This window comes from Protopterus annectens, chromosome 1.part0, assembly GCF_019279795.1.
Source record: "Protopterus annectens isolate FY-2018-M chromosome 1.part0, PAN1.0, whole genome shotgun sequence".
NCBI lineage: Eukaryota > Metazoa > Chordata > Ceratodontiformes > Protopteridae > Protopterus > Protopterus annectens.
The window spans coordinates 882,847,070-882,870,120 of record NC_056725.1 but is presented as its reverse complement, the minus strand read 5'-3'; positions in this window follow the sequence as shown (position 1 = coordinate 882,870,120).

Genomic DNA, 23,051 nt, shown 5'->3' with positions numbered 1-23,051 from the left:
CGATGAATGGGCAGTTGACCCATTACCGAGGAGATCCAAAAGGATCCGTAATCAAAGAAAAAATCCACAGTCTTTTTTGCCCCTAAGCCCCCCACACAGGGGGAACATGAGGAACAATATGAACAGGTATTAGGGAACACTACACATGATACGACAAGTTCTAATGAGTTGGTTTATAATGTATTTAATGAGGCTGAATCTTCTTGTACTATATGTAAAAAAGGTGGCTTTTCTATTTACAACTACAGCCCCCTACAAATTACTGATACTTTTTTTCAGTTATTCACCAAGGGACTTAAATACATCCCTAGTAGGCACAGTAATGTGACACAGGTTATAGCTGATCTGAAGTTATTTATTAGGAAACTCAACTTGGAGAACCTTATGGGTCAAAGTGATTACAACAGGGATGATATTCCGCACAGAACTAGCACCTTTAACCCTCCACTCCATCCACAACTAAAAAACCTGGAAATGAGAGTAGAACAAAAGATCAGGAACCATGGTACACATGCTAAACACGTGTCCAACTTAACTTTACCGGAAAGGCAACTCTTGGAATCTTTGAGACAGGACACTAGTATCAGAATCATGGAACCGGACAAGGGAGGGGGGATAGTTATTATGGACCAGGTTCTATATGAAGGGAAAATGACCAGTATACTTAACAATTTTTCTAGATACACCATAGTTTTGCTAAATGAGATCAATATAGCTTACAAAAAAATCGATCTAACTATCAAACATCTACTGGATACTGGTGTAATAGATCAAAGTGTCTATGTTTTCTTACATAATGCAGAACCCAAGGTACCTTCTATCTTTGGGGTACCCAAAGTCCACAAAAACATACACAACCCTCCCTTGAGACCTATAGTAGCAGCTCAGGGTTCCAAGATTTCTACCATTTCCAAATTTTTGGACTACAAGTTCAAGAAACTGTGGCCTAAAACTACCCATCTTCTCAAGGATTCTTGGGAATTCTTGAAACAGGTAACCCCTGATCTTATGGTATCCAATTTGAAATTTCTAACCATCGATGTTGTGGACCTGTTTTCTGTTATTCCGCATGAAACAGGTCTGCAATGGTCGGATGAAGCAATTATATCTTGCCCTAAAGCTGATCATCGGGACAATTTTTTGATCATGAATCTTATGAAATTGGTACTACACCACAATTTTATTCATTTTGGTGGTGAATATTACAAGCAAACTTCAGGGGTTGCCATGGGGGCCAATTGCGCCCCGACATATGCTGACATCATTCTCTCCATTTGGGAAAGCAAATTTGTACTCAATAGTACTTATAAACAACATTGGGTAGCTTACTACAGGTTTCTTGATGATATTTGTATTTTCTGGAGAGGGTCAAATAGTGCTATTCAGGAATTTATGGACTATTTAGCCTCCACTACAGATTTCCTCACATTTACGTATCAAATATACGAGAATAGGGTAGAATATTTGGATGTTTTGCTTAGTGTGAATACACAGGGAGGGTTTAAATCTAATGTATACAGAAAGCCTACATTTTCAAATAGCTATATCCATTTCAAAAGTCTACACCCTTTATACCAAAAAAGAGGTATTGTTAAGGGGCAATTCGTCAGAATATCACGGATGACTTCTGAAGACGAAGACTTCTTAACGGAATGCCACAAATTGAGCACCATGTTCCAGGATAGGGGTTATCCTGAGGAATTTATTAACAAAATCAAGGACCAGGTGATGACTGGCAGAAAAGACAAATATACCCCTATTTTAGGGACAGGGACTACCCCTCAGGGTCAGGACACATATGAAAATAATTTGGATTTTCAGCATGCCTTTATTACACAATACAGTACCAATTCAAGTTATATCAGGGATATTATTTCCAAAGAGTGGGCCACATTTATGGCGCTTACTGATTTGCCTAATTTACAAGGCAAAGAAATGAGAACAGTTTACTGTAAAGGGAAAAATATAAAAAGTTTGTTGGAACATGGTCCTATTCAGAATAAAACTGCTCGTACACGCAAGGGTACCTATAAATGTGGGACTTGTTTACAATGTCCCCATATTATACAGGAAGAACAAGTTACCCTTTCAGCTTTGAACAGAGTAATTAAAGCTAGGGAATATTACAATTGTAATAGTCAAAGGGTTATATATCTGGCTACATGTACACAATGCCCGGCATATTATGTGGGCAAAACTGAACGAAGTCTCAAACGTAGGATTTATGAACATATGTACGATGTACAAAAAGCTAATAACAACAATGCTTTGTACAAACATACATTGACATGTCCTACAGCCAGATACAAATTCTTTGTTTTGGAAAGTATATACAAGGACCCTAGGGGAGGACCATGGCAGGCAAAGTTGGAGCAAAGGGAGACTTATTGGCAAATCTCCCTGGAATCCAACAAAAAACCAGGCTTGAACGACTATATTTCCATCAAGCCTATTTTAAAATTAAAGGCTAGTTCAGCCTAAACAAACACATTACTACATATACTTGATTTCCCACAGTTGTTTTCATTCTTATTTTATAGAATTCATACCTTTGATATTTATCAAAGTATTTTGATTTTAATAAATTCTGGTATTACTGTATGACTTATATAATATATGTATTTTTATAATTATTTATTTATTGGAGATTATACCAGTTATTTTAATATTCATAGATTGCTACACTGTTCTGTACATAGAATTTTTAGGGCTGGTTTCTTTAACTAGTTAATTGACATTACAGATGGCTAATTATTCATGTATATAAACCATGCATTCAGTTTCTTGTTTTATCTGAAGAAGTTGCATTCAGCAACGAAAACGTGTCTAACTGTTGGAATTGTATGCGTTAATAAAGGAAGGACTTTTACACTCAGGCGTATTTTATACTTTACCACTTGGTATTGATTGGATATTTATTGGCTTTTCCCTGGAGCTGTGTTTGGTTTTTTTTGGTTTGTATATTCCCTTTAAATTAATTCCTACTATTTTATGATATATTTCTTTCAGCACAATGTTCTTGTATAGCACTCATGGCTTAGTGGTAAGTCATGCAGACTAGTGTTTCCAAGGTCCTGGGTTCAAGACTGAGGGAGGTATTTTATTTTGCTGCTGTGAAAACTACAGGCCTTGTCATTCAGAGTGACTAAGGCACTTTTAAGCAGTTGTAAGCAGGTTAGCGCTGGTTTGCGCGGAGGTCACACATGCGCACTGCAGCTTAGCTTGACGCACACCTGCTTACTACTGCTTAAAAGTGCTTACTGTCGTGCACACCCGCACTATTTTCTTTGAAAGAAAAGAAAATGGGGAGATAGGAAAGTGGTGAAAAAGGGGTCACAAAGAGGGTAGGACAGTAGGGAAACAAGCTCGGGTTTTGCTGGAGGGATGTAGGTAAGGCCCATAGCTGCCCATTTCTTCATCAGCAACAGCTGTGCATATGTTTGTAATTTGGTGTGACATTTGAAACCTTCCACCACTGACAGAGGTGTAAGGACAACAATAATACTTGTTCATAGGTTCATAGGTTCATACTAGGCTATCTGCCCGAGGGCATTTATAAGCCTAGCCCATCGTTTTGTGGCTTACGCCACCCCTTTAGTATGGGGAACTATACCCATTATTTTGCTGTGCCTCTGTCGAGCAGTGACACTGAGGTAATTCCTGGGGTATATCTGCGATCTCCCATCCATTGGTCAAGATTTCTCTTGAACAAGGCCAGCGAGGTGCTCTGCCTCACATGTACCGGGATTTTGTTCCACAGCATAGGGAGTCTTTGGGTGATGAATCTATCCCTCCAGCACATCCTATTAATAGCCATGTCGAGGTTTAAGTCTCCCGCCCTTGTGGCTCTGATGGATGTAGATTTTTGAGGTGAAGCATATTCATCAAATCTGGGTTTGACATGGCCTTGTATGTTAGGCAAAGGTCACCTCTGAGCAGCGGTAGCGACTGAATAGAGCTGGAGTTCTTTCAGTCGGGCAGCATAGGACAGATTTTGAGACCCTTTATCCTTTTGGTGAGGAACTTTTGTGTCCTCTCCAGCTGCTGCAAGTGTCGGGTCAGATACATTCGAATGGGGCATTGTACTCAATCATTGGTCTGATGAGTGATGAGTAAAGGGAGACTATGACCTCCCTTGATCTAGATGAGAATCCCTTCATGATAAGGTGGGCAATGTAGAAGGACTTCCTAACTACTTTAGCTACATGGGTGTCGAATGACAGACTACTATCAACCTGGGTCCCCAGGTCCCTGATAACTTCTTCTGTGCTCAGTGGATTGCCACCTATTTGGTAGCTAGGGGTAACCTTGTTTTTCCCGAAGGGTATGACTATGCATTTTTTGGCATTTAACTTTAGACCGTGGCTCTGGCACCAGTTATCCATTTCTGTGAGACCCTTCTGAAGGATATCTGTGTCAGATGTGTTTTCTACTATGGTGCCCAGTTTGCAGTCATCTGCAAACTTTGTCAGCCATAACCCTCCTGTGTTTGCTTGTACTTGGAAAAGTAGATGCCAAACAAGAGTGGGCCCAGGACTGAGCCCTGTGGGACACCACTTGTGACAGGCTTTGAGTCTGACATGGCGCCAGCAACTCTGACCCTGTGGGTTCTGTCACTCAGCCAGTTTGCAACCCATCTTGTGATGTATGGGTTAACATTTAAGCTGATGAGTTTTTCAATGATACCCGAGTGGGGTATTGTATCAAGGCCTTAGCCAGATCGAGGTAGGCTGTATGGACTGCCTTTCCCTCATCAATGGCTTTGGTGACTGTTTCAAAAAGTCAACCAAGTTTAAAAGGCATGATCTGCCTTTGACAAAGCCAAACTGTTGGATCCAAAGTCTGCAAATTCCCTATGTCTTTATTTATGAGGTCCATTATGATCCTCTCCATGGCTTTGCAGATAAGGCTTGTCAAGCTAATGGGCCAGTAATTTCCAGGGTCTGTGGAGGCACCGCCTTTGTGAAGTGGGACCACAGTTGCAGTGCGCCACAGCCTGGGTACGTATCCAGAGGTAAGACTTTGATTAAACAGCTGTGGTAGCTGTGGGTTTAATACCTCATTGAGTTCGTGGAGCACACAGCCGGGACACCATCGGGTCCCATGGATGCTGTGTTTTTTGCTTTGGAGAGAGCTGTTCTCAGTTGGGCGTAGGAGATGTTTGCGGGGCTGCACTCATTTGGTATAGATATCTCTCCTTTGGGGAGGGGAGAAGTTTGCACTGAACCTGTCAGCCAGTATGTTGGCAATGTCTGTAGGATCAGTAATCTTCACATCATTTTGAACTAGTTCTGAGCATATCTGGGAGTTTCCTCCTAGGTTTCTAACATAGCTAAAGAAGGCCTTATGATTGTCTTTTGAGTCTTTAGCTATTTTTCTCTCGAAATTTGCTTTGGATGATTTTATAAGAGCTCTTAGTTTTTTACTTATAGTGATCAAGGGTGTCTTACCTTTTAAGGATTTTGCTCTATCTTGTAGTAGCTTCCTCCTTTTGTTGTAGAGTTTGTTTATGGCTGGGGTCCACCAGACTGGACGCTTGCCTTTGGTACAAAGAGTCTTTGTTTTGCTTGGGATTGCCTTATCCATGCAGTCCTGCAGGTGCTGGTAGAAGGCGTTTGTAAGTGATTCAGCGGCTTGAGTATTGTTTTCCGCGCTCGGGGCCTGAAAGGAGACCACACTAGTCTTTAGAAGTGTGAAGTCGGCTTTTGAGAAGTTCTTTACTGTGGTCTTTTTATTTCAGGTGGGGTGGGATGAGGACCTCCAGCGAGATTAGTTTGTGATCTGATCTCACCAGTGAGGGGTATACTTCGGTGTTGAACATTGTGCTCCCATGTTCGTGATGATGAGATCAAGTATGTTATCTCCTCTTGTGGGGATGGTGACTAGTTGTTCCATGGCATTTGAGTTTATGAATTCCAGGAACTTTTGGGCTAGGGTGTTTGGGCTTGAGTAGTGTTCCCAGTCTATATTAGGGTAATTGAAGTCACCTAGTATGATGGTGTTTGGTGATACATTTATCCCCTCTAGTGTTTTCAGGAAGGCCATGTGAGTTTCCTGAGTTTGTGAGGGTGGCCTGTAACATGCTACAATTTGCAGAGCAGTCTTGCCTATGGCTAATTGCACCTGGATGGTCTCCGATGCATCATGCGTTGCCACCAGTCTTGAGGTGTGGGTGTCCTTGATGAATATGGATACCCCCCCTCCTTTCTTGGTACTGTCCGGATTTTGGGGCCGGAACGCATGATATGAGGTAAAACCTGATAGCGCTGGGGTGCTCTCAGGAGCCTTGAACCAGGTTTCTGTCACAGCACAGACATCGATGTTCTCCATACTGAGAAGGGCCTCGAGTGCGTGCATTTTGAGATTTAGACTTCTGGCATTGAGCAGCATTACCCTTAGTTTTTTCCCTTTTTTGTGTTCTAGGGTGGTAGGTTTAGAATTTGAGCCTTGCCTAAAAAGGCACTATGGGGTGGCAAGAGCCTTTGCCAATATCCTGAATCCCAGGGTGACAGGTGCAAGCCATCCCTTGCGAGCAGCGTGGCTTGTCCAGCATGTCATCCCAGGCAGACAGATACTGGATCCCCTTTGAATGACACCAGTGTTTAAGCCAATTGTTAAAGCTGATCATCTTATCTCTGTATTGTGGCATCATTCTTGGTGAAGGTAGGATACTGCTCAAGGTCAGGGTCATACCTGCCTGGGCTACATAATCAGAGAGCTCCTCAATGTCTCTTTTCATGTAGTCCAAGGAGGTACGTCTTAGGTCGTTTACACCAGCGTGGACAATGACTGAGTCATATTTGTACCTGCTGTTGAGAGACCTGAGTGCTTGTGTTATGTGGCGGATTCTAGCGCCCGACAGGCAGCTTACTGTGACCTTCTCCTTACTCAGTCTGGTGAGCGGGACATCAGTGTGTCTGACTATGGAGTCACCAATGACTAGTGTGTCTGGCATTGTGTTTGGCCTTAAGGGCTGTGACTGTTTGACACTCTGACTGTGAGGTCTATGTGTTGGTGTTGTGTTCTGAGGTGGTGGTTGTTTGGGTGTCTGCTTTGGTGGCCTCTGCTGTTTTGGTAGATTTTGATCAGAGCCTCGAGTATGTCTTTGTGTGTTTATGTGTATGATTTGAGGTTGTAATGGTACTATGTGAGACTGGGTCTATAGTGTGTGTGGTAACCTTCTCCTCCTGACTGGTCTTGCCAGTCCTATGTTGAGAGAGCTCAGCCTCCAGTTTGGCCGTATAGTTGCATCTCTCGCATGTATTTGTGTTTTGTGGGAGGAGGAGAGGGTTGTCTGTGTACATGAGGCAATTGAAACATTGCCTCAATATTCCCAGGTTCACCAGCTGAGCAGGAGAGGACACTAGCAACTGATCCTCGACATGCTAGAAGGGTAGACGAAAAACTTAAAAAAAGATTCCGGGGACGTGGGTGACCGAGAAATGGGGGGTTGCCTTTTTGGGGTACTATCTATGACAAGAGTGCCATATCAAGGTAATAAGTACTGTAGGAGCAAGTGCTAGGTTTAATAGATAGAGAATAGTCTACTTGGAGTCAAGTAGAGATGATCTTTTAGTTATAGGATATGCTGATTTGATCAGTAGTATAGTTCGAGGAAGGTAGTTTTAAGGGAAAATTTGAAGAGTGGACTTTAGGTAGCCCGAATAGTTTAAACCTGCTTAACCGGCACTGCCCTAGTGTGCAACAGTGGCAGCTCCGCTAAATCGCTCTAAATCACGCTAACGCCGTTTTATACCAGGGGCTGGAAAAGCTAGAAACTGGCCCAAAACGACCAATAAACTACTAGTTACTGGCTGAAACCTCACAAAACTGGACAAAAGGCAGCTCAATGCTTCCCACTCCCACTGGTAAGCAAGGTAGCTTCCCTTCCCCCAAATAAGGCAAGGAAACAGTACACAGGAACTACAACCAAAGCCCAGGAATCAGCAACTCTGAAACTGGACTAAACTAGTAAAGCAGGAAAAACAAGAGATATTTTTTCTTTTTTTTTTTTTTTCACAAAACAGGCAGAAACAGGTACAGCAAACACTTATAAATGCTATGAATCAGCTACTACAGCTTACACAGAAGAATTTGCTACAAATACAGTCAAATAGTAACAAACAAGGATTCCAAGTGCAATATTAAGTTAAATGCAGTAAAAACAGCTTCAATGTAACAGAAAGGCAGGCGAAATACAGTTGCTAGGTATTCAGATGTGGAAAGCAACAAAAAATATACTTAGTATCAAGAAAAGTCGCTTAGTACAGCCAATTGTAATTGCCAGTTTACATGTCCAGCAGACGTGTGCAAAATGGGCAGCTATGTATGGTGCGTAATTTTTTTGTGGGTACAGAGTGCCCTTTTTTTTTCAGGTGAGAGTGGTATGTCAGGTACAGGAAGTCGGTATAGCTGGGGAGGTAGGTTGGGGAGGTTAACAGACAAGACAAACAAGACGCATACAGGGGCGGTGTATGACACATGTGGGGGGGTTACACAATTGACGGGGACGGATGTTTGGATATCTCGAGCCCATGAGCCCACAGATGGCAACAGTGGAACTGAGATCCCCACCCATGGGCAGTTGCCACTGTGCCTTCACTGCCCAGGATGGGGCTGTGCTGGAGGCTGTGTAGGCCGGGCAGCAGGCACACCCATAAGTTGTGCCAACCATGCCTCAAGCTGGCGTAGGGGCCCAAGCACAACGTGCCAGATCTCCCTACACACCACAGTCCAGACACTTCGGAGGGTGAGTGGATGTTCTCCTCCGGCCATGCTTGCAGAGGGGTGACAAACCCCATCCCCTGCAGCGCTTCCACCCGCAGGTGGCACAGAGCCACCGGAGGAGGGTCCGGCCTGGGCACTACTGCCAGGTGCACTCGCCAGCTGAGGTGGGAGAGGTGGGTCCGCTGGAACCCGCCTTCCCTGTCGTCCTATGTTTTGCATTATGTTATGACAGTTTGGGTTAGTAACGTACAATACCATTCACAATTAGTTATAACAGCATGTATTAGTATTCCCATTAACCAAACACCCATAAATTCAAGCCATTGAACAGCAAGCATAACACATGCATAATTTGAACAGCAATACACAATCCAACAACATGCAGGGTTGATTGATGGCAACAGGCCATCAGGTTTGGATGTATGAACAGGGCAGATGCATCAACATACATGCAAATATGTATGAACCAACAGGACAAATGTCCAGGGGTGTTAATTGTGATTGCACATACCCATTTCACGTGGAATGGATTATTTGTGGTTATAGGGCAGGGTGAAGAAATATTTCATTAACAACTTCAAATACCAATACATATGCTGTACATTTCTACTAGCTGCAGATATATACACACTGCAGTTCTGCCTACAGTTTCCTATGTGATAACTACTTCAGGTTGGTGATAGGAATGTTACTGCTACATCAATATACATTTCATATTTATTCATACACATTCATATCTGGCTCTGTTCAGCTACATCATCCTGCTACATTTGCTTTATATAGCTATAGACAACTGTGGATGTTTGGTATTTCAGACAACCATACTATCTGCATATTGCAGACTGAGAGCAACATATCCAGATTTTGGGACACACATTCCAGCTTCAGGACTGTTTTCAACACATGTTGCTGTTTGGGTCTGCCTGTCACATTCATTTCATTCTGTACTGACTGCAGTATACTTTATTCAGGAGTTATTACTACTTTATTGGTGGATTCATACCTCTTTCTCACACTCTCTTACTTGTTTTATTTTTACAATTCAGGATGGTACTTAATTCTAGGCTTTATTGACATGTTTTACCTTTAGTTATTACAATCCTTTCCAACAGTCTCACTTATGTCATGTTTCTAAATTTCAACAGGGATATATTTCACACATATGTTTTACTCAGCTTCTGCAGCTGTACTTTTCAGCCTGCTGCAGGTTATGTACTATTATATTACAGGTGGGACATCTTTATTTCAGACTTGTTTCATTTTTATGTTTGGATTACAGGCTGCATCACACTTTTGTAAACAAGCAATACTTGGAAACCCTCTTACACTGTTACTTGCACATTTTATTAATTAGTGACTACACTGCACTCTTTTGCTAACTGTCATACTTATATATTTATTTACAGTTACAGGGAGAGAATTACTGACCTGCCTGGTGGCGCAACCGCACCAGCCTATCACCATAGGCTTGACAGTTCACAGAATGGACACCTGCAGCTATAATATAAATGAAGTAATATTGGAATACACATCTCCATAATATCAGCTAGGTTACTTTCTTACATAAATAATTACATGTAACTTACTCAGTAGTGGGGCGTTGCGCATTTTCCGGGCCTCCTGGATCCAACGGTTCAGTTGGTCCTGCTTCCGTCTCTTCAGGTCCGCATGGTGGTGATGGACCTGCTCACCAGTCCTTGGTATTCCTGTGGCACTGGTGAGATCATGAGCCAACCGCTCCCATGCTTCAGCCCTATATGCTCCCCACAGGACTTGGCCCTGCATGAGTTTGGCCTCATGATTATGGACAAGGAGCCAAACCATATATTTGGACTCCTCAACACCCCATCTCTGTGCTTGGAAGCAACTACCCTCTCCTACACCTGACATCCTGGCTGCAAGTCGGTTCTACAATCGGTTATGCTGTGTATTCCCGCCTATGGGGCTTATATATGCCGTTTTTCCCGCACTTATCTGTGATTGGCCATTTTGGAATTGTATCAGCTTCACAAAACCTGCTTTGTCATGCTCCTCTTTCTATTCATTCCTATATATATGCTATTACTGCATTTCTAAGTGCAGCTGTCATGGCTTAGTGGTTCAGTACTTTGACTATGGTGCATGGTATCCTGGGTTCGAACCTGGCCATTGCTCTTTATATTTTATGACTGTCTACACAGGCTAGGAGGTGTGTCTGTGTAAAGGCAGTTTTGATACAGCTTGCTCAACGTTGCCCGTCGGTTAGCTTGTTGGCGCGGTGCACAGCTCCGCGCTAACGGATCACGCTGGTTTACGCGTGGTTTGGCTGTCAGCACGCATATTACGCTCAACTCAGCTACGGGCACACAGTTTCAGCGTGTTAAAACGCTGCTCAACTCCGGGCACTCATTTTACACCTATTAAACCACTGCTCACCTACGGGCACTCATTTTACACCTGTTGTAACACTGCTCACCTACGGGCACTCATTTTAAACCTGTTAAAACACTGCTCACCTACAGGCAAATATACTCAACTTGTTAGAGTGTAGCTCAGCTATAGGCACATCTGACATTTTTTTTTTTTTTTTTTTATTATCTCACATTTCTTCAAAATACATGGCCCATTTCATTACATTTTACATAAAATATAATTTTATGTACATATATGTCAGGGAATTATTTCATGCTTATTTCACTAAAAATAAAAATTGATGTTGTGGGGCCTCGAACCATGACTGCCTCCTCTTCAGCCAACGTCTCTACCGCCACGCTATTGCTTCTTGGCTTACTTTGCATATTTAGTTCTTATATGCTTTTCCACTGACTGCTAACTGTGGCTAAGCACCGGGCAATCCCGCGCAAACGAGCGCACTCATGGGCAAACATCTTTACAACTTATAAAAAAATATAAGATGTTCATTTATACATTTCATGTTCATAGTCTGTGGGGGCATGTGTTGTGTTGTGTTTATTCACATTTCCACGGACTCTGTCGTGGGCGTTTACTTTCGGGACTTTTACTCTTCTGGGGGCATGTCCGTTTGCAGGGCTCGGCCTATGGACACGCCCCTACTGTCTTCCACGGACCGTGTTAGCCTTAGGTGTGATTCAGCATGCCCACATGCATATGCATGACATGCTGACGTCACACTGTTTAACTGCAGCCTCCGTGTAAGCCTTGTAACTCTTACACGGAGGCTTTGTGAATTCTGCCCATCATGTTACCAAAACCTTGCCTCTGTAGTTATAAACATATATGTTTCAATGGTTAGGCAGGCTTCAAGAACAATACACTTTTTGTTTAGGCTTCTAGTTCTGTGTCACATTTATTACTATAGGCCTAATTTAAAACTGCTGGTTTGGTAGGAAACTTACTTTGGCTAAAAAAAATTATGGTGATAATAAGCATATTTTCCAATATGCAGAAACCCCAGGAAAATAGGTGCAGGCCATTCTGGCAAAGCAGGTCGGACCATTGATCATAGCCATCAAACACGACACACATTTGAGCCCCCTCCCTGGAATGAGAACAATTACTGAGCCAGTCTTTGATGTTAATTATTTTATGTTTGTCCTGTAACATCATTCACAGAAATAGAAGATACTGTTCAATGCAATTTGCTTACCAGAAGAGACATAGAGAACTCATATCATCCAAGCTGGAGCACTAAAGACTGTTCACTTCTGTGACTTAATCAAATATTATATACCACTTGATGGAAAGACTGTTGGGTTACAATAATTTATAAATTTGCCAACACTGTCAAAGTGCATTAATATACTGAAATAAATATTACATTTTAAAAGCAGTTTGTCAGTTAGCAAGAGATTTAATTAGTTGTTTTAATAATTATTTTGAAACAGTGATAGTATACTTTGTGTGACTAATGTATTTTACACTGTCTCCCCTCCTGCCCTGCCTGTTTTCTAAATTAAATGCTGTTCTTAAGTGGAGAATTATGAATGAATGAATGAATGAATAAATAAATAAATAAAAATGTTTTGTGTTTAGGTGATCACTTGACCTGAATGAAAGCACACTGTTTACTTCAAGTCAGTTTTTTTTCTTTTTCTTAGTTTTCCATGTTTCATAAACTATGAGTGAACACCTCCATCTTGTGGCTTTTCTCTTAACTGCTCTAAGCATTGTCATATTTTTTCAGCTGCTTCAAAGATGATGTGAAAACATTAATTGAGCTGCCACCTATGGAACAGGCAAAAAACAAAAACCTGGCAAAAGCCCTACCATTTGCTCTACTCACTGCCTCAGTTATTTCATGAAGTAAATGTGCATTATGTCCCTTTCAAACTTAATCATGCTATCAGCAGTTTTGAACAAAAACTAATAATATGCTAAATGTAACAGATAAGCAAATGTAGAAACATGCTGCACATATTATACTTTTTTATAATATTGCTTTGGCAACTAGTGTGTTTGTTGAAACTGTTACAATAGATAATTGTGGTGGTCTAAAATTCATACTGTGGAAATGAGGATATGAATAATATATAATACTTGTACACTGTTTCCTGCAATGTGCAGTTTACAGTTTTCCTAAATCCAGGTTTTATTTGTATGTACAACACTATTTATACTGAAGAAAAAATGCATATGTAATTTTACCATAGAAAACAAATTATAACTGGAGGTCAGTGTCACTGTTTCACCTATTAAAAAAAGAAGGCTCTGACTTTTTTGTATATTTCTAAGTTTACTTCTAAGTTGCATCATGAAAAAGGGACTTGTGGTTAGTCTAACTGCCTGCTATGATCACGTTTCACATTACCTAAGCTACCATTTAAAATAAATAAAAAATATTGTTCTAACAAAATAACAGGAAATCCATGTGAAACAGTAAACGTGTTAGGAAATTCACTTCAAAAAATATGTTAGCTCTCAGAATGACTCAAAATACCTGGCAAGTGCTCTCCCCAAAACTGAATTTCCTGACAGAGACCCTGATTAATGGATTTCCTGATAAGCATCCTGATTTCTTGATGGTCAGGAAAAATTCCTGAAAGGTGGCAGCCATATTTGTTAGACCAGTATAAGTTTTACAACAATGCAGTGACTCAAGTTTTAGAATAATTGTCTGAACTAGCTCCTGACAAAGAGCTCATTGTAAGTCTGAAAGGTTGAGTTGAAATAGTTATATTATAAAATCTATGTTAGACCAGTAAAAGTATCACATAACCTCCATCTAAAAGTGTTATTTGTCATTGAGTGCATAGCATTTCTTTTTTTTTTTTTTTTATTTTACTCTGGTGATCAATCAACCCTGTCCTGGTAAAACAAAGATGATTACAGTCAGTCATTAGTATCAGACCTTAGAGCTTTACACTTCATATCTTTCAGTAAATGCATGATAGTGAAAAAGCTATTACACTTATGATTTTCTAAGTTTGTAGGAGTAATAATTAAAATGTATCCCTTATTTTGTCTGACTATTAATTTTGGCTTTGTCTTAATTTTCTGAACTACGAGGTTGAGAAGTATGCTTAATGTTACCTTTCCCTCACTTGTAAGTTACAAACGGTTGGAGTCACTGAATAATGCCTAAGATCCACCTTATAAACATCACTTGTGTGTGCACAGTGGGTTAATGCTGAGGTTTCCTGTGGCAAAGGTGAAAGGTTGAAAGTCTTTCCCTACTTTGTAGTTTTTGCATTTATTTATTTATTTTTATGTCCCATGTCTAGTAATGGAGCAGAGGAGTTCCCTTTAATGCCTTTTAGGCTCACTACTTATAGTATCCGTGATGCCTAGTGGTTTACAACATTTAAAAAAAAAAAAAAACATGCTTTTATAGACTATCCCTGGTGTCTAGTGTTCCTCCTGATCCACATCTTCTGAGTTTTACCTGGTGTCTAGTCATTGCCTGACCCATTTTACATGCAAGTGCCTTTAAGGCATGATTATAAAGGTTATTGATAGAGGCTAGTGTGCCCTCATCCCATGTCTTTAGAGTTATCCTTGGTGGCTAGTGGTCCCCTAAGCTAATGTTGCAGTCCTTGTTCTTTGGATTAGGGATGTATGAAAGTATGACAGCCACCCCATGTCACACTCACAAATACACACAGACGCCCACACACAGACACGTGTTCACATATTCATTCCATACACATACAAACACTTTTCTCACCTGCTTCCCTTCACTAATCCCACCATATTGTGACCACCCAGTCAAACAAACACTCACGTATACACCCACATGCAACCTTTCATATACACACATTCACACACCACTTAACACTATGTATCCACTAAACTCTCCTGCACTTACCTCTACTGTGAAGTAGGAACTTGGCCATTTGGCATGCTCATTACCATAAGCAGACAAGAGCAGCTGTGCTACTTTATGCTGTGTAAATGCCTTACCACAGGCAATTCTGGGAAATAGCCCAAGGTTAATTAGCATATGTCTCTCTCCCAGAATGCCTCATTGGCATATAGCATGGCCATGGAGGCAGCCCACTGCTGTGCTGTATGTCTTTATTTACTTATTTGACATTTGTTAACCAGGTTAGTCCAAGTAAACTTAAGCCCTTTTTCAGGGGAGGCCTGAGGAGGAAAGCTCCACAGTCACAAGTGATACAAGTAACTTATATAGAGTACAAGTTTAACAGGAACAGAAGAAACATGTTCTCAATACAAGATAAGCAAGTAAAAAAGTTCAGAAATACATTGTACATCAAGAAAAAACTATACAAGTGCCATCGTAGCTGTCTCTGAATATAAAAGTTATTATTACAAAGTGTACACAATGTGTACATCTCAGAGTAACTTCTGAATTCAGGCTAAAACTTCCAACTTTTTGACTACAGTTGAATTTCAAAGAAGTTAACATCTTAACTTATCTTCATTTAAATGTATTCAGAATTTTCAGTTCAAGCTGATTATTTTTTGCATTACGTCAATTATATATGAATAACTAATACAGACAGCAAGCAGTGCAATAACTGAATCCAGAGAATTAAAAATAAGGGTTGGGAGGGTAGCCTAATGGTTAAGTTATTTGCCTTACAAACACAAAGTACAGGGTTTGAGTCTTACAAGGGCCTAGTTAGTTAGGCTTAAAATGACTCGCAAAGGCAGTTAGCCTAGTACTAACCTATGAATCTGTTTCTTAAGTAAGCTGTTTAGCAGTTTTTATAAACTGTTTCATGCTTTCCCTTTAATTCCTGCAGGGCATCTCTGCTGCTAGTATGCAGATGATGAATCAGACTAATTCTGAAGTGACCTGTAATCAAATTAACAATACTGTCATAGTTCATGTGATTTGTAGTGGCTTATAAAACCTTACCTTGAACTTCATTTGTCTTTAAAATGAGTTACAAACATCTTCTCACTGTCTATCTTAAACATATGTGGTGACAATACTGATGTGACACCATTGTGCCGCATCAATATTGTGACACAGTGTGTAACAAGTGAGCAAGTGTGCATAATGTCTAAAACTGAAGATGGAAGCACAAACAGTGGCATCAGTTACAGCAATGTTTACAATGTTTTGTGTCCATAACTAATTATGTAGAGCTAAAACATTTGACATACCTTACATTGTATCTTAGCTATCAACTGATACAAGGAAACACAGATTTGCCTATGCATACAAATTAGTACCTCTATACCAGCCATTAGGGGCAGTGTCTATTGCACTGGACTGGTAAGGAAGTTCTGAAGAAGCTAGAGTAAGCACTCTCTCTCTAACTTGAAGGGGGGGTATTTGTCCATATTCATTTGTTACACTGTCACAGCATAAGTATTATTTAACTTCGCACAGATTGTGCCGCTAACGAGACAACCTTGCATCCATTTAAGATGCATTAATTCCTTTCTTTCTTCTGTCCCTTCTCAGAGTGTCTCCACTGTTACCTTTTATGGAGTGTATCTTTCTTGTTCATACTGGCAAACAAATAGAGCATCCATCTATCTATGCCACAAGTAAATGTAGTTTGTAGATTGGGTTTATTCCTGCCGTGGTGAGAAGGACATCCAAATGCTGCCTCTGCTTCTGAAAGATTACATAAACTAAAGTAAGAGGAGAGTTGTGCATTTGGCCAGCCTTGGGCTATAGATTAAGGATTAAATTATTTCAACCCATGTACTTAGACCAAAAACTACTTCTGCAAGATAGCTACTGAACAATGTTTAATTGTACAACCAGTTATTTATGTAAATTGCATGCAAGCTCAAAATGTTTGCCCCTCACAATTCCTGTTATCACTACATCATTCATTTCTTGCTTGCAGCCCACCTTAGTTTGAAGTCAGCAGCCATCCCTGCCAAGCCAACACTTACATTTTCTCATACTGCCTTTTAAGCTCTCTGCTTTCTATAATATTTTACCTGCTATCTACAGAGATTATATGGTTTAAATAAAACATTTTGTGACAGAACACATTTCTTTGCTTTAAATTCAGCAGATTATATTACTTGTAGCATAGCAGGGTGAATGTCACCAAACTTGAATGTCCAAATGAATTTAAATATTGTAAATTATGCTGTATTTATGTGTAAAGTGTATAAATAGAACTGGTAATATAATTTAGAAGTGCATTCTTTAAGCATATACTGCAAACAAAATTGTTTCTTTAAGAAGCAAGAGGAAATTTTGATTTATCAGCCAGAGACATATTGCTATCAATTTAAATAAGAACAACACTTTGTGAAGAAGCTTTGTTATAATTGCTACAGCAAGTTAATGAAACAATTAATGCTATTTAAAAGAAAGGCTTCTACCAATGATGCATTGCATGCTCCCCACACACACACCTCCGACATCCAGGTCCTGTTTCTGTTCCCTGCTCCCAGCCCTCCTTCTGCATATTAACAAAAAAAACAAGTTTCTTCCTTTACTCTGTAGCAAACTGCTTGCTACAAATATAGCAAACAGTTGCTATAGTTTATACCTTGCCTGCAGGGAGTGCTATGACATTCGTGTTTTAGTTTAAAAAGAAAACACAAAAAAAAAATTTCTTGTATTAACTGGAGCAAACTGCTTGCTACAAAAGTAGTAAACGGTTGCTACAGTTTAGACCACACACAGAGTGCTGCAGCACTCTGGTTTGATTGCAAATGGAATACTGTTTTTTTTTAAAAGCCGGTATTGCACTAAAGAATGCTTGGAAATGATAGATGTCTGATCACACCCACCCAACACTTTGTGCCCAGGGCCATTACCCCGCTTGCCACACCCTAACAATGATTCTGTCTTAAAAGAAAGACCTGGAAGAGAACAGCAGGAGGATGCTAGAGATTTTTCCTGTCATAGGAATCTAGAAGTAAGAGAGAGAGAGAGAAAGAGAGAAATACTGGGAAGTTCAGAGAGAGAGAGAGGGAAAAAGAGGAGAGAGAAACTTACTGAAAGAGACTATATCCCAGCTGTATTGGACTATATTGCAGGTATACCTCTCAACCTCTTAGCACATGAAATTTGGTCAGGGGACAAAGGCCCAAAAATAGGGACAGATTTTAAGTATTGCTGTTATAAATTGGAAAGTTACTACAACAACAGGATTTGTGTTAGCATGCATTTTCTGAAGAATATGAAGTCTGAAACTCAAATGTATATCATTATTTAGTGACTTCAGTCTTCAGTGATTGCCTAGAAAACCACAAATTTTATGTGGAACAGACCAAAAATATGAAGGAAAAATCCAGACGTTCTGTGAAAATATAGACAGTTGAGAGGCATGTTTGATGGTACTTGATGTGATTTTTTTTGTTAAGCAAAAAGACTTGTTTTGGGAAGGACCTGTATATTTACATTTTTGAACAATAAACTATGTTTTTTTTTTTTTAAGATGGTACCTCTTTTCATTACTTTAGTTACTAATCGACACTGGTGGACTGCAGTGGCCATCTTTTTGGCACACTTCATGCCAAAATCCTGCAACTGCACCTTTCACTGCCTACAAAAAATCTACCCATTTTGAGCATAATGGTTCCTAATACAAGGAGGACAGTTCTGTGGTGTATGCTGGGGAGATTTTTCCTGGCTTTCCTGTGCAGCTCTGCAATTGTCCATTTGCCAGGATTACAACTGTAAAATAGTTATTGCAGATCATTCTAGCAGCAGCAGCTGAAAGGATGATATCAGTGACCAAGGATGGTTCCATCACTAAAATCACTAACCCAGGAAGATGGCTTAAATTCACATTTTGTCATTTCTGAATGGCCTGCTCACCAGTAGGGATAAGAGTGAGCTGACTGGTCCAGGATCCTTTTAGCTCAGCTGACTGGAGAACCACTGAAATCTTTCAAGGATAATGATGGAACTGATATCAGGTAATGAAAAGGTATTATCTGCCAGTGCTGTTGCCTCAGAGACGCAAGCTCAAACATTTTATAGCTAGACTTTATTTGCTTTCATTTCTAAACTGGAGTAGAACATTGATCTCAATGGACCATTTTCAGATTCAGTCCAGGAGAATGTAATAGACAGATGACAACAAAGATGACATTTTCAAATGTATGCATGCCTAATGATGAATACTCAAAAATCTTTTACAAGCAAGTTATCAGCAAGGTATCAGCACTATAAGTAAGAAAAAAAAACAATTACAACTAACAAAAAAAGACAACTGTCAGCATTTAAACTGTACAAGTTATATAACTGGCTCAAAAGGCAGCATGCACACGAAATATTCAGTATATGTATGATATAGGCAGTTAGGATGGGGAAAATAAAGTAGAAAGATGGAGGACACCCTGTGTATCCAGGAGACAAGATGGAAGGGTAGTACAGTAAGGACACTTGGCTTGGGATCCAAAGTTTACTATTCAGCAGGAGGACAGACTAGAAATCATATGATAATTGTGGTGAGAGACAGTGAGGGATGTTAATGAAATTAGCGATAGACTTATATCTATCAGACTCCAGTGTAATGAAAGAGCCTGTGTGCCACAGCAGGGCTGAGATAGCAAGAGAAAGAGAACATTCAGACAGCAACTGCAGGACCTACTAGAGAAAGCAGGACAACATGAATTGGTGTTGATACTGGAATGGACTGCTCATATTGGGACAGAGAGAACAGGATATGAGGACTGTCTAGGTCTACATGGGTGGGAAACAGGAATACAGGAGAGGCCAGTCTAGAATTCTGTCTGACAAATGTATTTATGGTGGTCAACACATGGTTCATCAAAGGAAACAGTCAAAAGATCACATACAAACTGACCAATATGCAAATCAGGTAGATTTCCTCCCAATAAGGAAAGGATATTACAGTAAAATTAGAGATGGCAAAGTCATTCCCAGTGAAACAGTCATCCCATAGCATAAACAATGGTCGCCACAATCAGCTACAAGCAGTGGTCAGAGAAGGTGCTAAGGTAAAAAAACATTAGGCTAAAGACCTGAACATTGACTGGATTGAAAGCACAATTGTTCAAGGAAATACTCAAAGCCCTAGCACCTCAGAGAATACCTGAATAGGTGGACTCAAAGAGCAATAGTTGGGTTTTAAAACAGATTGTTGAAGATTATAGAATAGATGTGTGAGTATGGAAATAAGATACACAAGGACAGCTGATGGTGGACTGCAGAAATCCAGGAAGTTATCAAAAGAAAGAAGAAATGCAGAAAAATGTAGGGGTTATCAAAGATGGACCAGGTTAAGGAATACAGATTGGCTAGCAAAGAGGCTGAGGGACTAGTCATGGTAACAAAGAATTAGGCGTCAGAGAAACTCCACCAGTTCTGGAAATGACTCATCAGATGGTAGAAAGAATCTCTGGCAGCCTGCAAGGCAAAGGGAGAAATATAATGAATATAGCCATCAGGAACCGTTTATAAGGGCTGCCAACAACAACCTGCTCTCCAGTCCACAAAACATCAAAGGTAGATGGAAGGAGTACGTACAGCTGCTTCTGAATGAAGAAAATCCCAGAGAAGCTGCACTGTCAACTCACAGCCTGCAATGCAAGAGAAAGAAGAACCCACCCTGATAGAATTAAGAACAGCACTAAGGAAAATGAAGTCTGGGAAAGCAGCAGGTTCAGATGAAGTCACTGCAAATAGGTTGCATATGTTGGGTTAGCTGAGGGCTCCTGGGAGTATTCACAGCAGTAGAACAAAGGGGACATTCACAGCTGTGAGAGGTATCAAACTCCTGTCACACTGAATGAAATGCTAGAGAGGGTGATGGATAACTGAATATGCAGAGTAGTAGAAGGTAAGATGGGGGGTAAGTAGTGTGAATTCAGATCAGGATGCAGCACAACTTACCTAATGTTTGCAGTGAACCAGATAGTTGAGAAAAATTTAGACATGAGGAAAGAGTTTAACTGGGCATTCCTAGACATGGAAAAAGCATACAATAAGGTTCCAATAAGGCTGATTTGAGCAGTCCTGCAGTACTTCAAAGATAGGAAACATTGGTAGAATTAGTGCAGGCTATGTACAAGGACCCAATGATGCAAATATAAACAGTGTTCAGACATACAGAGAGTTTCCAATGGGAATGGGAGTGCATCAGGGATTAGCTCTGAGCCAACTGCTTTTCATACCAGTAATGGACTATATTAGTAATCATGTCAGAGAGGACAGATCAACAAAGTTGCTGCATGTAGACAAAATGGCAATACAAAACGACTCTGTATAGGAACTTCAGCAAATGTTAATGGAATGGAATGGAATGTAAAACTAAAGTCACATGGAATGAAGCCAAATACAAAAAAATGCAGTTATAATGGCAACAAATTGGAAAATAAAATGTGAGCTAGAAGGGAAATAGTGGAACAAGTTAATTTCAAATACTTGGGAAGAGTAGTTGGGGAGAATGAAAGTCTGAATGAGGAGGTCAAAGCTAGAATCAGAGGGGTTTCAACCAGCTGGCACAGAGTGGCAGGGGTAGTGTGTGACAGTAGAATGCAAAAGAACACGAAAAATAAGCCATATAAAATGATGGTGTCACCAGTACTACTGTCCATCTATCCATCCACAACCTTTTTTCCCATTTTAACACATGAGATCAGGGTGTCACTTCATCACTGGCAATCATCTAGAGACAGTGTTCACACCACTAGGTGACTAGTCCTGCCACAGTACCACTGTATTGTTCAAAAACCTGGGCACTGAAAGCAGAGCAGCTGAAAAAGTTAGAGGTGATGAAAATGAAGTGCCTGAGGCAGGTGGTGGGATGCACACTGTGGAACAGATGAAGAAATGAGGACATTGGAGCATAAGTCAAAGTGGCTCTAATTGTAGAGAAGGTCAAAGTGAACAAACAACATTGTTTCTGGCCCATGTGTAAGAAAGGAAAATATAAGACCCATGGCACTCAGGCATGACTGTTGAAAAAGGTAGGAGAGTGGCAATGAATCAAAAGTGATGGAGACAACTGATGTAACATCCCAACTCCACACAGAAAAGGGGAAACGGGAGTTAATGAGTTAATGATAGTGATGATGACAGAGGTAGAAAGGAAGAAAAAGTTATGAAAAATGAAAGGAATGTGATTACGATAAGAAAAAGTATAGCAGAGGCTTCACACATAGAATAATGGAGTATAGTGTACAGAAAAGAAGATGCTAAATCGCAAGTTTTCCAAGATGGCTGTACACTGATCAAAAGCATAAGTTCAGCCTTCCCAGTGTGAAAAAAGAAAGTGATAGAAAAGGGCCGGTAATTGTGCCTGTTTTAGTAAAATTCAGTTTCTGGCTATTAGGAACACTGCCTGGATGCCAGAAAAAAGAAACTTGGAGAGCGTGAAAGAAAATCAACTAGAAAAAGTGAAGAGAAAACACTGACTGGGAAGAATCCTGCAGCTGTTCAGCAAAAAGCAGTTCAAAATCCAGCTTTGGTACAACAGATGGCTTCCAGTAATTTAGAAGAAATTAAAAGAAAAAAATAAGTCAAATATGCACAAATCCGACCAAAATAAACAAAACATTGAAAGAGTATATCAACTCAATTAACAAAGCATTGGAAAAATGGAAGAAGCTTTAAACAGCTATTCGGACGAGTTGATAAAACTGCAAAAAATCTGAGGCTGACATGAAGAAAAGGCTGGCTGAGTGTGTGAATGCTCAAGCAGAGCTTTTTAAAAAAATGGAAGAGTTACGTGTCAGAGCACACAGAGAAAACCTTAACTTTTCTGCTGTACTAGAGAAACTGGAAGGAACAGACCGTATTAATTTTATGAAAGCACAAATAAGTAACTGGACTGGTATTCCACAGCAGGATTTGTTAATTGAAAGGGTATATTGTGCATATGCTCCAAACATGGGTGTGATAAAACAGACAAAATCTGTGTTAGTAAAGATGCAATCATACCAGCAGAAAGAGTTGATCCTGACAAAACTTTGTCAGAAGAGCAAAGTCATAAAATCTGGAG